The sequence below is a fragment of the Enhydra lutris genome, unplaced genomic scaffold (genome assembly GCF_002288905.1).
Source record: "Enhydra lutris kenyoni isolate GAN:26980312 unplaced genomic scaffold, ASM228890v2 scaffoldscaffold81, whole genome shotgun sequence".
Lineage (NCBI taxonomy): Eukaryota > Metazoa > Chordata > Mammalia > Carnivora > Mustelidae > Enhydra > Enhydra lutris.
The window spans coordinates 3,083,341-3,095,718 of record NW_019154165.1 but is presented as its reverse complement, the minus strand read 5'-3'; positions in this window follow the sequence as shown (position 1 = coordinate 3,095,718).

The window sequence follows — 12,378 nt, the reverse complement described above, 5'->3', positions numbered from 1 at the left end:
CTCTTAAGGCAATATAGCTACATTCTCCGTGGAAGTGTAATCATCCGGATCTACTCCTTTGATCCCCTCTAGACTGGGAACTCTCTGAGGGAGAAGGTACGTCAGATTCATTTTTGTATTTCCCAGGCCCTCAGTTTCTTAGGAATGTGTTGAGCGTCTCCTTCCCATCCTACGTGGTAAGAAGAACACGGCTTTGGAGTCAGAGACTCCCGGGCCTTAAGCCCCGTTCTGGTTCTTCACAGCTGGTGCCCTTGGGCCAGGTACCCTCCCAATCTGAGACCTGCTTTTCCTCAGCTTTTATAGGATGAAAATAGTACTCACTACCACTCAGGGTTATAGTAAATATTAAACGTGGGACTAAAAGGCCAAGCCTCCACTCCCTCTTGGCACATGGTTGGTATCCAATAAATGTTTGCTTGTCATTCCTCCCTTGGAGTGAGTCTAATGAATGGATGAACGAATGAGGAGATGAATCAATGCTGCACCTTCCAGACGGCTTTAGCCTAAGGTGCAGGGCCTTCCTTGGCCTGGCTGCCCTTTCCTCCAGGCAGACCTGCCCACCAGCAACACCCGTCCCCGACACCCCTCTGTTCTGGTCCCGGCCACCCCAGGCCCACAGTTTACGTGCTGAAATTCCCAGAAGCTGAGACTTCCAAACAAACCCCCCAAGTTTGGATTTTTCAGCCATGCTATTAAAACAGTCATTTTCAGCCGCCTAATGTTTCCAACTTCTGCTCTAATCCAGCGGGTAAATATTTACGGAGCCTGACACCACTCCTAGGCCACTCGCTCTGCTGCCAAACATTCATTTCCCTTGCAGCTCCACTGGTTTGATATTTTTAGGAGCAGGGGAGGATAGCGGGGTGTGTGTGTGTGTGTGTGTGTACACGCTGCAAGCACGCCTGCTGGGTGTGCGTGTGAGGGGTAGTGGCTGGTGAGAGAGGCTCAGCCTTCCTTATGGTGAGTTCTCCGGTGAGGGGAGACAGGACAAAGTAGGCCTTGCTACTTCCTTCTGCTCAGATGCTCCCGCAATGGGTCGGGGAGGCATGGGCTTACTGCACTGTGCCCCGACCCTCAAGCATCCCCCTCCTCAGCACCTGCCCCGTCCCGCCACCCCCACCCCAGCACACACAGAACTATCTGGGGCAAATGGGTATCAGGCTGATTTGCTGTATACAGCCGGCAGAAAAGTGTTGAGAGACATGGACAGACTTGGGGGCCTACCTCACTCCTGCCATTTGCTAGGTGGGTGGCCTTGAGCATGTCCCTTCAGCACTCCGAGTCTGTCTCCTCATGCATGAAATGCAGGTAAGTATCCTTGCCCCCCCACCCCATCCCCCTTGGTAAGAGGACATGTGGAGAGTGCCGAGCACAGCCCCTGGCTAATGGGAGGGGTCCTGTAAATGGTTCTTTAGGGAGAAGATGCCAAGGTTACCCCCATACCTGCTGACGTCCCAGCCTCACTGAGAATGACCAGCGGTCATTCTCTTGGCACTTCCACACTCTTACTCAGTCTCTTCCTTCCGTCTGGAATATCCTCAGCATAACTCATAGCACAAGGCTACCTGCTTGAAGCAGTCTTCCCTCATGGCCCTCGCAAAAACCACCACCACACGCTATCCCTCCCTCTTCCCCCCCCCTCATAGACTAAGCACTTGTAGTAAATGAAGGCTGCTGAGTCATATTCGTCTCTACAGCCTCCGAATCTAGCAGAGAGCTACACAAAGTTCTCAATGGATTTTCACTGCATGTGTGAATATTTGTGTAATATTTGCGGGGCTGGTTCGTGGAGGAGAAGAAGCAAAGGATGGTTTTTAGCTTGCACTGCCCAAGACTTTTCTTTATTCCCCTCACAGGGGAGAACAATAGGAAGAGAGAAGGAAATCAACATTTTCTGACTATTTCATGCAGGCGGGAACCTTGTCCGTGTTACGGCTCCTGCACCCCAGAATTTAGAATGGTGTCCTGACCCTTGACGAGCCCCCAGTGTATGCCAAGCAGCAAATGCTTCACAGGGATTAATACCCTTAATTCCTCCACCAGCTCTATAAAGTAGATGCCCCATTTTAGAGATGGGGTCACTGATACACAGAGAGGGTAAGTCACTCGACTAGAGTCACACAGGTAATAAAAGGCAGAACCAGGTGTTGAACCCAGGCAGTCTGGCTTCAGAGCCTGCGTTCTTCCTACACTATCTTACCTCCCTTAGGAAGTACCGAAGGAATGTTCGTTGAATGAAAGAATAAATCCCTGTTGCTGTACAGCTCTCAGTCCTGTATATTCTTATATTAGTGACTCCTGACACCTGCCTTTCCTTGGAGGGCTAGCACAATCATCTTCATCACTCAGCTGCCGAAACTGCACCTCAGAGATGTGAAGTAATCTTTCCCAGGTCACATACTCTGGAAGCAGCAAAGTAGGGACTTGCCTTCCATCTCCCTAGCACGCCTTTGGTGCTGCACCTGACTGGAAGCCCCATAGCAGGACCCACGGGGTGCTTTATTTGCAGTGCTTGGTACACAGAGGGGGAACAGCACTTCTGGACTCTGAGATTCCAGCACTCCAAGAGGTCAGGCTGGGAAATGACCATGGATGTCGTCCACCCTACACCATGCCCCTTGAGACTGAAGATGGAGTTCTGGGTCCAGAGCGATGAGCAGCTTTCCCAAGGCCATGTAGCCCCTAAGCCAGCGTACCTGAGCCCATACAGCCCCCCTGCTCCCCTATCTCTCTCAGGTATCTTCAGGCCACCCAAGGGCCGTGGCCTGGCTGGATACACACACACACACACACACACACACACACACACACACACACACACACTTTTCCCTGGGGAATAGCCTTCTGTGAGTTGGAAACCTAGAAGGGTGTAATGAGGAGGAAAGAGTCCAGCAGGGAGAAAATGGGTTGCTTCAGGGAAAGAATTCCAAACAGAATGAGCTGCAATAGAGCCCCTGTTATTAGTAATTGTAGTATCATAAGGATGCCTGGGAAGATGGTAGTGATGATGGTGATGATAACATTCGGGGGAAGGGGGAGAAGGAGGAAGAGCATCGCTCGCTCGTCATGGCGGGCTACTGCCAAGCCTATCCGGCCACTTGCTTTCCCTCTCAGATGGAGATTTGCTCAGCCCACTCTCAAGAAGGGACAGCCCGGGCAAGGCCACAGTTGGAAGACGCGTGCCTGAGCCCGCTCAAAGGGTCTGACCCAAGTGAACGGCAGGGGGTGGAAATTAAGCCCCGCTCCCTGCACTGGGCCACATGCCCTGCCCCGGCACTGGCTTCACTCCGAGGAGAAAGGGAGTCTTTTTCTAATTGCACAGACTCCATGTGGCTTAGCGGTGGCCCTGAGCTGCGGCGCACAACTACTGGGGGTGGAGGGGGTGGTCAGAATGGTGCAATAGCTCATCTCTCTCCTGGCTGGGCCAGCATCCAGACACCCTACCCCCCTCCTCTGCCTTATCTGTGGAGCCAAACATCTCTGACCTGGAATCTGACTCCCATTACTGACTCTCTTGTAATTTGACCTTGGATACAACATGGTGCTTCTCTGAGCCTCAGTTTCCTTATCTGGAGGATGGGACGGCACCCAGAGGGCCAAATGGCATGGATCACAGGTTGAACAGAGTAGGTGATAAGAACCAAATGAAGTTTCTACCCTCTCCCTCTTCCTCTTTCCCTGGGTGCCAAATCTTTGTTCTGCTTTTGTTTGGGATCCAAACCCCTCCCAGACACCACCCCACCCAGGAAGCAGGGGATGGAAAAGAAAACTTGGCTGGAGGACCTCCAGGGATCTGGAGTACCAATGGAGGAACCTCTAGGTGGTCTGTCTCCTGAGCATTTGCAGCCAAGATCTCAACATCTGGGCCAGTGATGCTCTGCCTGGCTGTCTGGGAGGCTCCCATTGGGAATTGAGGAGACTGCAAGATCCCTGGACCTTTCCCTCCCATCTCCTCCCCCTCTCCAAGGCTGCTGAGAGGCTGGGGTGATGGATGGGGCCCTGCCTTCCCCTCACCACTGCTTTGATGAGAAGAAAGAAAAGTCCACCTGAGTCTCAAATCAAAAACAGGTGAATTGCCTGGAAGTCAGGCTGGGCCCTCTCTGGGGTCTGCAAGAAGGTTGGGGCCTGAGGGGAGAAAGGGAGAATGTGATAAATCATACTGGCAGCTGTGGGTGCCACCCTCCAGCTGTGGTAGGGACCGCCAGCAGTCCCAGGTCTGCCTTACTGCCATGATGAGTGTGCGCCCATCACAAGCAGTGGGAGCCACCAACGGTCTTTACCCGCTTCTGCCTCCAACCCCGGCTCCAGCTTTGCCATGCCCGTGGGTGAGGACATGCACCTCTCCCTTCACTTTAGCTACCCAGTGCATGGCCTCGCCCACATCCTCAGAGCCCCTGAATGCCCACGTCTGGGAGGCAGGAGGTCTGGGGCCCAGCCTCACCTTGCCACTGCCTTCCTGCGTGTACCTGGGCAAGGCTTTGGCCCTCTTTGGACCTTGGTTTCTTTATTTATACCACAGGGAAGGGTTGGGTTCTTCTGAAAGCTGAGACATAGAAAACAGGCTGTGGGCCTTGGGTTTGTATCTCAGGGGTAGAGATCAGGGGGAGTGGGTCCTATGTGGGGTCTACAACCGATGTTTGACTTACCTCCTCCCCGGGCCTCTTCCAGTGTGGACATTCTGCAATTATCTGCCCCAAGACCTACCCGGGGGCCTCCAAAGGCAGTGAGCGAATATGCCAGACAGATTCCTCAGCACACTGACTTTATGGCCCACGTCCAACCCCAGCCTTCTCCCAGTGTAGCACACAGACACTGGCCAGACCCTGTCCGTCACACCAAGGGGAATGATGAGGACAAATCTGGGAAGGCGGATCTGGAAGAAGCAATGCTCAAGGCCTCCTGGGATGGAGAGTCATTGCTGAAAAATTAAAAATAAAATAAAATAAAATAAAATAAAAACGCAAGCTGGAAGAGTCCTAAGAGATGTAGCACACATTGTCTTGGGGGGCAAGCTGAAGCCCAGGGAGCAGATGGGAAAAGCCACACAGCCAGTAAAAGCCAGAGCTGAGACCAGGCCCCAGTATCTGGATTCTTTAAATCCACCCCCGCCCACTCCCAGAGGCTGCCTTTGCTAAGTGAACTGAAGAGAGTTTCTGACCCAGAGCCTCTTCCACTCCCAGATTCCAGCAGCGACTGACTTCTCCTACCTGCCTCCCTGTGCCAGCTTGTGGAAGGCCAGGGCTGGGGCCAAGGCCTACTCCCCTGGTCCAGCCTGAGGGGTCACTGGGGAGCAAAGGCAGAAGGGAGAGGAGAGAGGAAGCAGAGAAGGGAGAGGGAAGGCCAGGAGAGAAGGGAAGAGAGAGGAAGAGGGCCATTGGTGAGGAGAAGGAGGGAGTGGAAGTTGATAAGGGAGAAAGAAGAGCACAGACCCCAGAAGAGGAGATTTGAAGCAAGGGCTATGAGAAGCAAGAAGTCAGGCCAGGAAAGGAAAGGAGGGTGAGCAGGTAGGAGAGAGACACCCCCAAAAGTGGAAAGCTGAGGAAAGCAACAAGGAAACTGGTTCTGTGGCCAAGGGGTCTCCTCTCCCCACCTTTCATGGAGCTCCCCCAGGGGTAGTGGGGGCCAGTTGAAATGAAACACCTCGTCGCTGGGCCCAGGGACGTGACCCTCGGTATAAGAGGATTAGGGAGACTTCCAAGAGGAAATGGGAGGGTGCCAGGAGTGGGGGAGCCCAACACAAACTCCTGCTGCCCCCACCCCAAGCCGGGAGAAAGCACCCCCCCCCCGCGCCCGCTCTCCCCTAGCCCGCCAGAGCCATGGAGCGCTAGTGCCCCCTTGTGGCCACAGTGCTCAGCTAGCCTGGGTGGCCCAGGGCAGCCTGGAAAATCAGGTAGGAAAGGGCACCAGATTGGACTCAGGGTTCCTGAAGGAGGCAGGTGTGATGGAGAGCCCAGCGGCTGGGTCAGTGACTGCTGGAGACCTCCAAGACTTTCAAGCATCGGTAGAGACCAAAACAGTGAGCCTGGGGGTTTCACCTCAACCTCTATTTTCCTCGAGGGGAGCTCACAAGGGGTCTGTGCGAGACCCTAAGGCAGGGAAAAACCAGGGCAAGCTCATGCCTCAGAAGGCCCCCTCCCACTCCAGAGGCCCAGTTTCAGTCCCTGCCATCCTGGTCTCTGCCTTTCGTCTGGGATTCTGGGTGTCTCCCGCTTCACTCCCAAGGGTCTACATCTCTGGGGTAGGGTACGTGTGGATAGGAGGACATCTTGTGCATGGTGAGGGGTGGGGACCCAAGCGGAGTCACCCCGAAGAGCACACAGCTGACTGCAGAGGCCTTGCAAGGAGCTGAGTGGAAAAGGCAGTCACCTGGAAGATTCTGGAACCCTAGGTTATACTGTGCTTCCCTGGCTGTCTTGCTGTGCAACTTTGAGTACATCCTTGCTCTCTCTGGGCTTCAGGCTACCCACCTGGAACCAAAAGGTCTGGACTCCCGTGATTTCTAAGAGCCCATCCAACTGTAACCCTCTGCAATGCTATGATTCCTAAGGACGGAGCTTGAAGAGGAAAGGACTCCGATGCTAGGCAGAGTTGGTACTGCATTGTGATTCTGACACAACCAGACGGACATTGTACCCAGTCCTCAGCCTTAATTCTTCCAGTGCCCTCAGCAAAGCTTCTACCCTAGATCTGCTCAGAGAGACCCGTGGGGGCCTAGTCAGGCCTGCTCGGTGGCACTGGGGGGGGGGTGCATTCTCTCGGACAAGGGGCCAAGGGCAAGAGGCCAGCCTTTCATCAGTCTGTGCATTACTCTTCATATGTCCCTTCAGAGCCCAGAGCCCCAGGGTGGATGGAAAGTACAAGGTCAGCAAGATCTCGTCAGTGAGCCCAGCCCAAGGCAGGAGACGGCCTGGAAAAGGAGAAACCTGAGCCTGGCTCAGCTCCCCAAGAGAGGAGGGGAGGGAATGGAGGGAGTACAGGGAGGTGAAGGGCACCTCAAGGAGGCCAGCTGGCTCAGGCAGGGGAGCCCTCACCCAGCCCACCCAGCCCGGTTTGTGAAAGCCCCCGTGATTGAGAAACAAAGCCCTGGAAGGGGGTGAGGGAGGTGGGGTCACCGATCTGGAGAAAGAAACCAGAAAGGAGGCTGAGCAAGTGTCTTTGAGTTTAGAGTTGGTTTGGTGCTTGAGTCTGTCTGTTGACCTCTCTGTGCCTCAGTTTCCTCATCTATGAAATGGAGACATTAGTACCTACCTTGCAGAGCTGCCATGAAAATTAAGTGAGTTACTGTTTGTAAAAAGCTCTTAAATATTCCTTAGCATCTAGCAAGTGAGTGAGTGAGTGAATGTGTGTGCATATGTGTGTGTGTGTGCCTCTTTCTCTCTATTTCTATTTTCAACCCCCAGGAAATCCTGTCCTAGAGCACACCAGACCAAGAAATCCTGGAATGTTCTACCTGGCAAGAAACTTCTACTCTGTGGGTAAAAGGAATTGATCAGGTTCAAATTCCAGTCCTGGCCCTCCTTCCACACAATGGGCTACCAAAGAGTACATTTCAGCCCAGAGAGGGAAAGAGACTTGCTTGAGATCACACAGCAAATCATGGCCCAGCTGAGATCTCTTCACTGCCAGGCCTGAGCCTTGCTTTTTGTCCTTCCCCTAATGGGTGTCCTCCGGCGCCCATGCTTGCCAGCCCAAGCCCTGCATCTTCCCAAGAGATGGGCTCTTGATAGGCATATCAACAAGTGGACCACGGTCCTGAGACCGGAGATGAGGATACTCGCCTATGGCTGGTCGGAGGTCCTGTCTAGCACTCAGTTTGCCTCCTCGCTCTCATGTTCCTTGGAGCCAGAGACTTTTCCAGCTGGAAGGAACCTCGTGGATCTTTTCGTCCCCAGATTCCCCTTCTATCTGCCATCCCCAGCCTCCATCTCTGTACCCTCCACCCTCCCCCAACCTCCCAGGACTCTGCTTCCTCCTGTAGGTATTTAACCCCAAATAACCCAGACCTTCCTTGGCCTCTCGTCCCATTTCCCTGGGGGGCTGACCATGTCTGGTTGAAAAGCTTGCTTAGGCTGGTAATTGACATGGAACAAGACAACCAGGGAGACGGAGGCCTCAGTCCTGTCCAGCTCAGCAGCCCTGGCCCTCCTGCCTTGCCACCGCCCTCCAGGCCGGCTGCTGGCCCAGGTGCTCTTTTCCCAGGTCCTGCTTGGAGCCGCCGACCCCAGAGAGGGTGGGATTCTGGACTGAGGCCCCGGGAAAGGAGACTAGAGCCCCCCTTCCCCCGCCACTGCCACCCACCGTCAGGGCCCAAGGAGCTCTAGGCACCCTCTCCTCCTTCCAGTCCCTCCCACTCCCTCCCCGCAGCCCAGCTATTCCCTAGCGCCTGGGCTAGACCTGTTTCCAATGATTCACGTCTATGCATTCCCACCTCGCCCCTGGGAGCCAGCTCTGCACTCTTAATAGATCTTACGGTTAAGAAGTTTTTTCCTGCTACTCAGCGTTAGTGCTTAAAGTGCAGTTACACTCTGAAAATTGACCATAAAATGACACCATGGGGTCCACATTTATCCTCCAGCCACAATTCCAGACCAGCCTGGTTCAGTTTTCAGGTTGAAAAATGGCTTTTGGGGGCTTCAAACTCCACCCAAGTCCTAAATCTGCCTCGGTGCTTCCCCCCCAGTGGCGCCTCCCTCTCCCAGGTTGGGGGAGAAGCAGGCCCTTGGACTGCTAAGGTGGCAAGCCAGGCAGGCTCAGCTCAACCCATTTCCTGCTAGAGTTGGGGGGCTTAGGTGGGGGGACAACTGTAAGAGCATGAGGGATGAGACCTCAATGTAAGCAGAGATGGGCCCTGTCGACCCAGGCTCGGAGGCCTCCAGTGGGACTCCAGGCTGTGATGAGCATTGGAATGAGGCCCTCGGCCCTTGGGCAGGATTGGGGACAGGCAGAGAGAGGGATCCTCTCTCTGCAGGGCCTCTGGGGCAAAGGTGGCCCTCCATCCCTCTAACTCAGCTGCTCGACAAGATTCCTCGATTGGTGTGGCCAGGGAGAGGGTCAGGGAGACCAGTCAGGTTAGGGCTAAGTAAGGCCTGGACTCAGACTCAGCCCAGTCCAGAGATCACCCCTGTTATAAGTCAGGATGAAGAGGATCCCGACAGAATGGATTACGGCCAAAGGCTTTAGGAGGGAGCCCTGGGGGGCTGCTCCTTAGGCCCTGGGCTGTCCCCGCTAAAGCCCAGGCCCAGTACCTGTGGGAGGACCCTCTGTAGCGTTTCCCCTCTTGTTTACTCTGACAAGCTTGGTTATCTGGTTCCCAAGCCCACAGCAAATTAGAAGCAGTAAATCAAAAGGAGGGCAGAGGGGCTGCTGGGAGCAGGCACACTAAAAGTGTCAAGAAGTGAGAGCTGACGGCCTGACAGCAGGGGAGTAGGCAGCAAAACCAGTAAAATACAAAACAACCCCAAGCAGGTACGAGAGCTCAAAGATCGCAAATGAACTCGGGCCATTTCATGCAGGGGAAACAGGCCTGAGGAGATCACGACAGCCAGGGTTCAAAATGATGGGGGGCTTAATGACGATGCCCCCAGAACTTTAGAAAGAGCTCAATTATGCTCCGTCGAAGGAGGCAGGGAAGACAGGGAATATGTTTCCTAAACACTTTCATGGAAATGAGTCACCTCTCTCTTTCTGTCTCTCTTTTTTTTAAGTGCACATGCACGGGAATAAAACCTCACCTCCCAGACAAATCCTAAAGTCCAGCATGCCTCATTTCTCAAGCCCTGCCGAACTCAAGTTGGCCAGGTTCCCCCATCCCACCAAGAACCAGTGCACCGTGGACGTGCCCCTTTGCTTGGGAGCTTGTCCTGAGACTAACACAGGCTCCACCACTTACTGTCTGTGGGACACTCATGAAGTACTTGCCTCCCTGAACCTCAGCTGTTTTCATTGGTAGCCTGTTCATAATAATACTTGCCTCCAGAGCCATGAGGATTAAATCGGGGAAACCAAGGCCCCCGTGTCCAGCCCCCCAGTGCGGAGTTGGGGCTCACTCAGTGTTTCCTCCTCCTTTAAGTTCTCTAGCCATGGGGCGCCTGGGTGGCTCAGTTGTTAAGCATCTGCCTTCAGCTCAGGTCATGATCCCAGCGTCCTGGGATTGAGCCCCATGTTGGGATACTTGCTCAGTGAGAAGCCTGCTTCTCCCTCTGCCACTCCCCCTGCTTGTGTTGCCTCTCTTGCTGTCTCTCTCTCTCTCTCTCTGTCAAATAAATAAATAAAATCTTTTATTTATTTACTTATTTTTAAAGAAGATCTCTGGTTAGAAGGCTGAAAATAGCAACCCAGCCTGTGGAAGGACCTCAGAAGTGGCAGCTCAGGGGGTCCTGCTCTCATCACTTTTGGTGGGGACACTGGAGCGCCGAGGTGATGGCTGGCTCTGGGCAGGGCTAGTGTGTACTGAGAGGTACGGAGAGGAGGAGAAGCCGGGCCCATGGGAACAAGGGTTAGGGGCCAGGGAGCCCCCTTTGCTTCTTCCTCTTCCCTTGGTTTCCGTAGTCTTCCCCTTTAAGACCACCTTCCCCAGCCTCTCTGATACCAGGCAAGGGCACCTTACCTGGTGCTTAAGCCAGGAATGGAGAATAGGGGCCCACCTCTCAGGGATTAGGTGCCAACACATGTCATGGGAAAAGCACCTGTAGCACAAAGCAGACCTAGCCAGTGATGGCATGGACCAGACAGAACCAGTATCTGCAGGCAGGCAGGTATTCCTGGCTCCTGCTGGCCTGGGCACTTGTATTCCAGGGACACATGGGACAGGGTCACTGTGCTCAGAGCCCAGCTTTAAACTGCCCCCTCCCTTGTCTTTAAAGAACACCTCCCCTCTGTGCCATTTAGGCAGGACAGCAAAAGACAGGAAGGTTCCTGAGGGGATGGGAGATGTGTGGGTCTGTCGCACCCGGTAGACAAAGTCAACACAGGACAAGTTCTAAAAAGTTTGGGAGGTGAACTAGCCAGGTTGCCAGACACATGCCGTATTTTGAATTTCAGTTCTCCCGAGGAGCAAGGGCTGTGGTGATAGACACACTTGACTCAAATCCCAACTTGACCCATTCTTCTATGACTATGGGCAGTTCGCTTCTCCTTCATAAGCTTCAGCTTCCTCTTCTACTTCATGGAATTTCTTGAAAAGGCTGAGTGAATAAAAGAACGTAGCATGGTATCTAGCACACAGTACAAATTCAATAAATAGTGGATGTTTGCATGGCAGCCACTGCTCTGGGTGTGGTACACGGACTGACTCATTTACTCCCACGGCAACACCATGAGCCAGGCATCGTTGTTCTTTTCTTTTTTTTTTTTTTAAGATTTTATTTATTTATTTGATATGGAGAGAGAGGGAATGAACATGCATGCGTGTGCACACACAGGTGGGGGGCAGGGAGAGGGAGAAGCAGGCTCCCTACTGAGCAGGGATCCTGACTTGGGACTCGATCCCAAGACCCTGGGATCAGGACCTGAGCCAAAGGCAGAGGGTCGCTTAACCAACAAAGCCACCCAGGCGTCCCCAGCCGTTGTTATTCCTTTTTTAAAAATTATTTATTTATTTATTAGAGAGAGAGAGAACGAGCTGGGGGGGGGGGAAGTGTAGAGGGTGAAAGGTAGAGGGAGAAGCAGGCTCCGCACTGAGCAGGGAGGTGGATGTGGGACTCGATCCCAGGACCCCAGGATCTTGACCTGAGACGAAACCACATGCTTAAGAGACTGAGCCACCCAGGCGCCCCAGGCATTGTTATTCTTATCATCATTTTAAAGATGCAGACACTGAACTTCTGAGGGTATGAGTGACTTTCCCTATGTCCCAGCAGCAGAAGCAGGATTCAAACCCAAGCATCATGACCCCAAAGCTTTTTCCAACTGTGCCATAGCACAGATTGAGTAGACAAACGGATGCAAAAGTACTTGGTCACTCCTGATTGCTATACTAATGTGAGGGGCAGGTGTTGTGATTTACAGATCATGTTAGCAGCTAGTCCCTAGAGACCCCCCTGGATGCAAGGCTGCTGAGGGAGAGACACACCTCTCCCAGGTCCATCCAGCAGGGCAGCCCTCCCTACCAGGTCTCCTGCTTGCTGGGTTCCCCTGACCTATGTTCCTGCTGGCCTGGTCCTTTTGTGTGTGGAATTTCTCAACCGACACCCACCCCCTCCCCGGGGACCCAAGCCTGCGGAGGGTGGCTCAGCGTTCTGCAGCTGCCAGGAAGGAGACATCAAAGGCACAGCGTGAGTGAGGCAGCTCCTGCTTTGTTTCACAGCCTGTGGGTTTTGTGCTGCACACGCAAGCAGACACACACGCGAGGCAGAGGAGACAGGGACTTTGGAGCTGGTG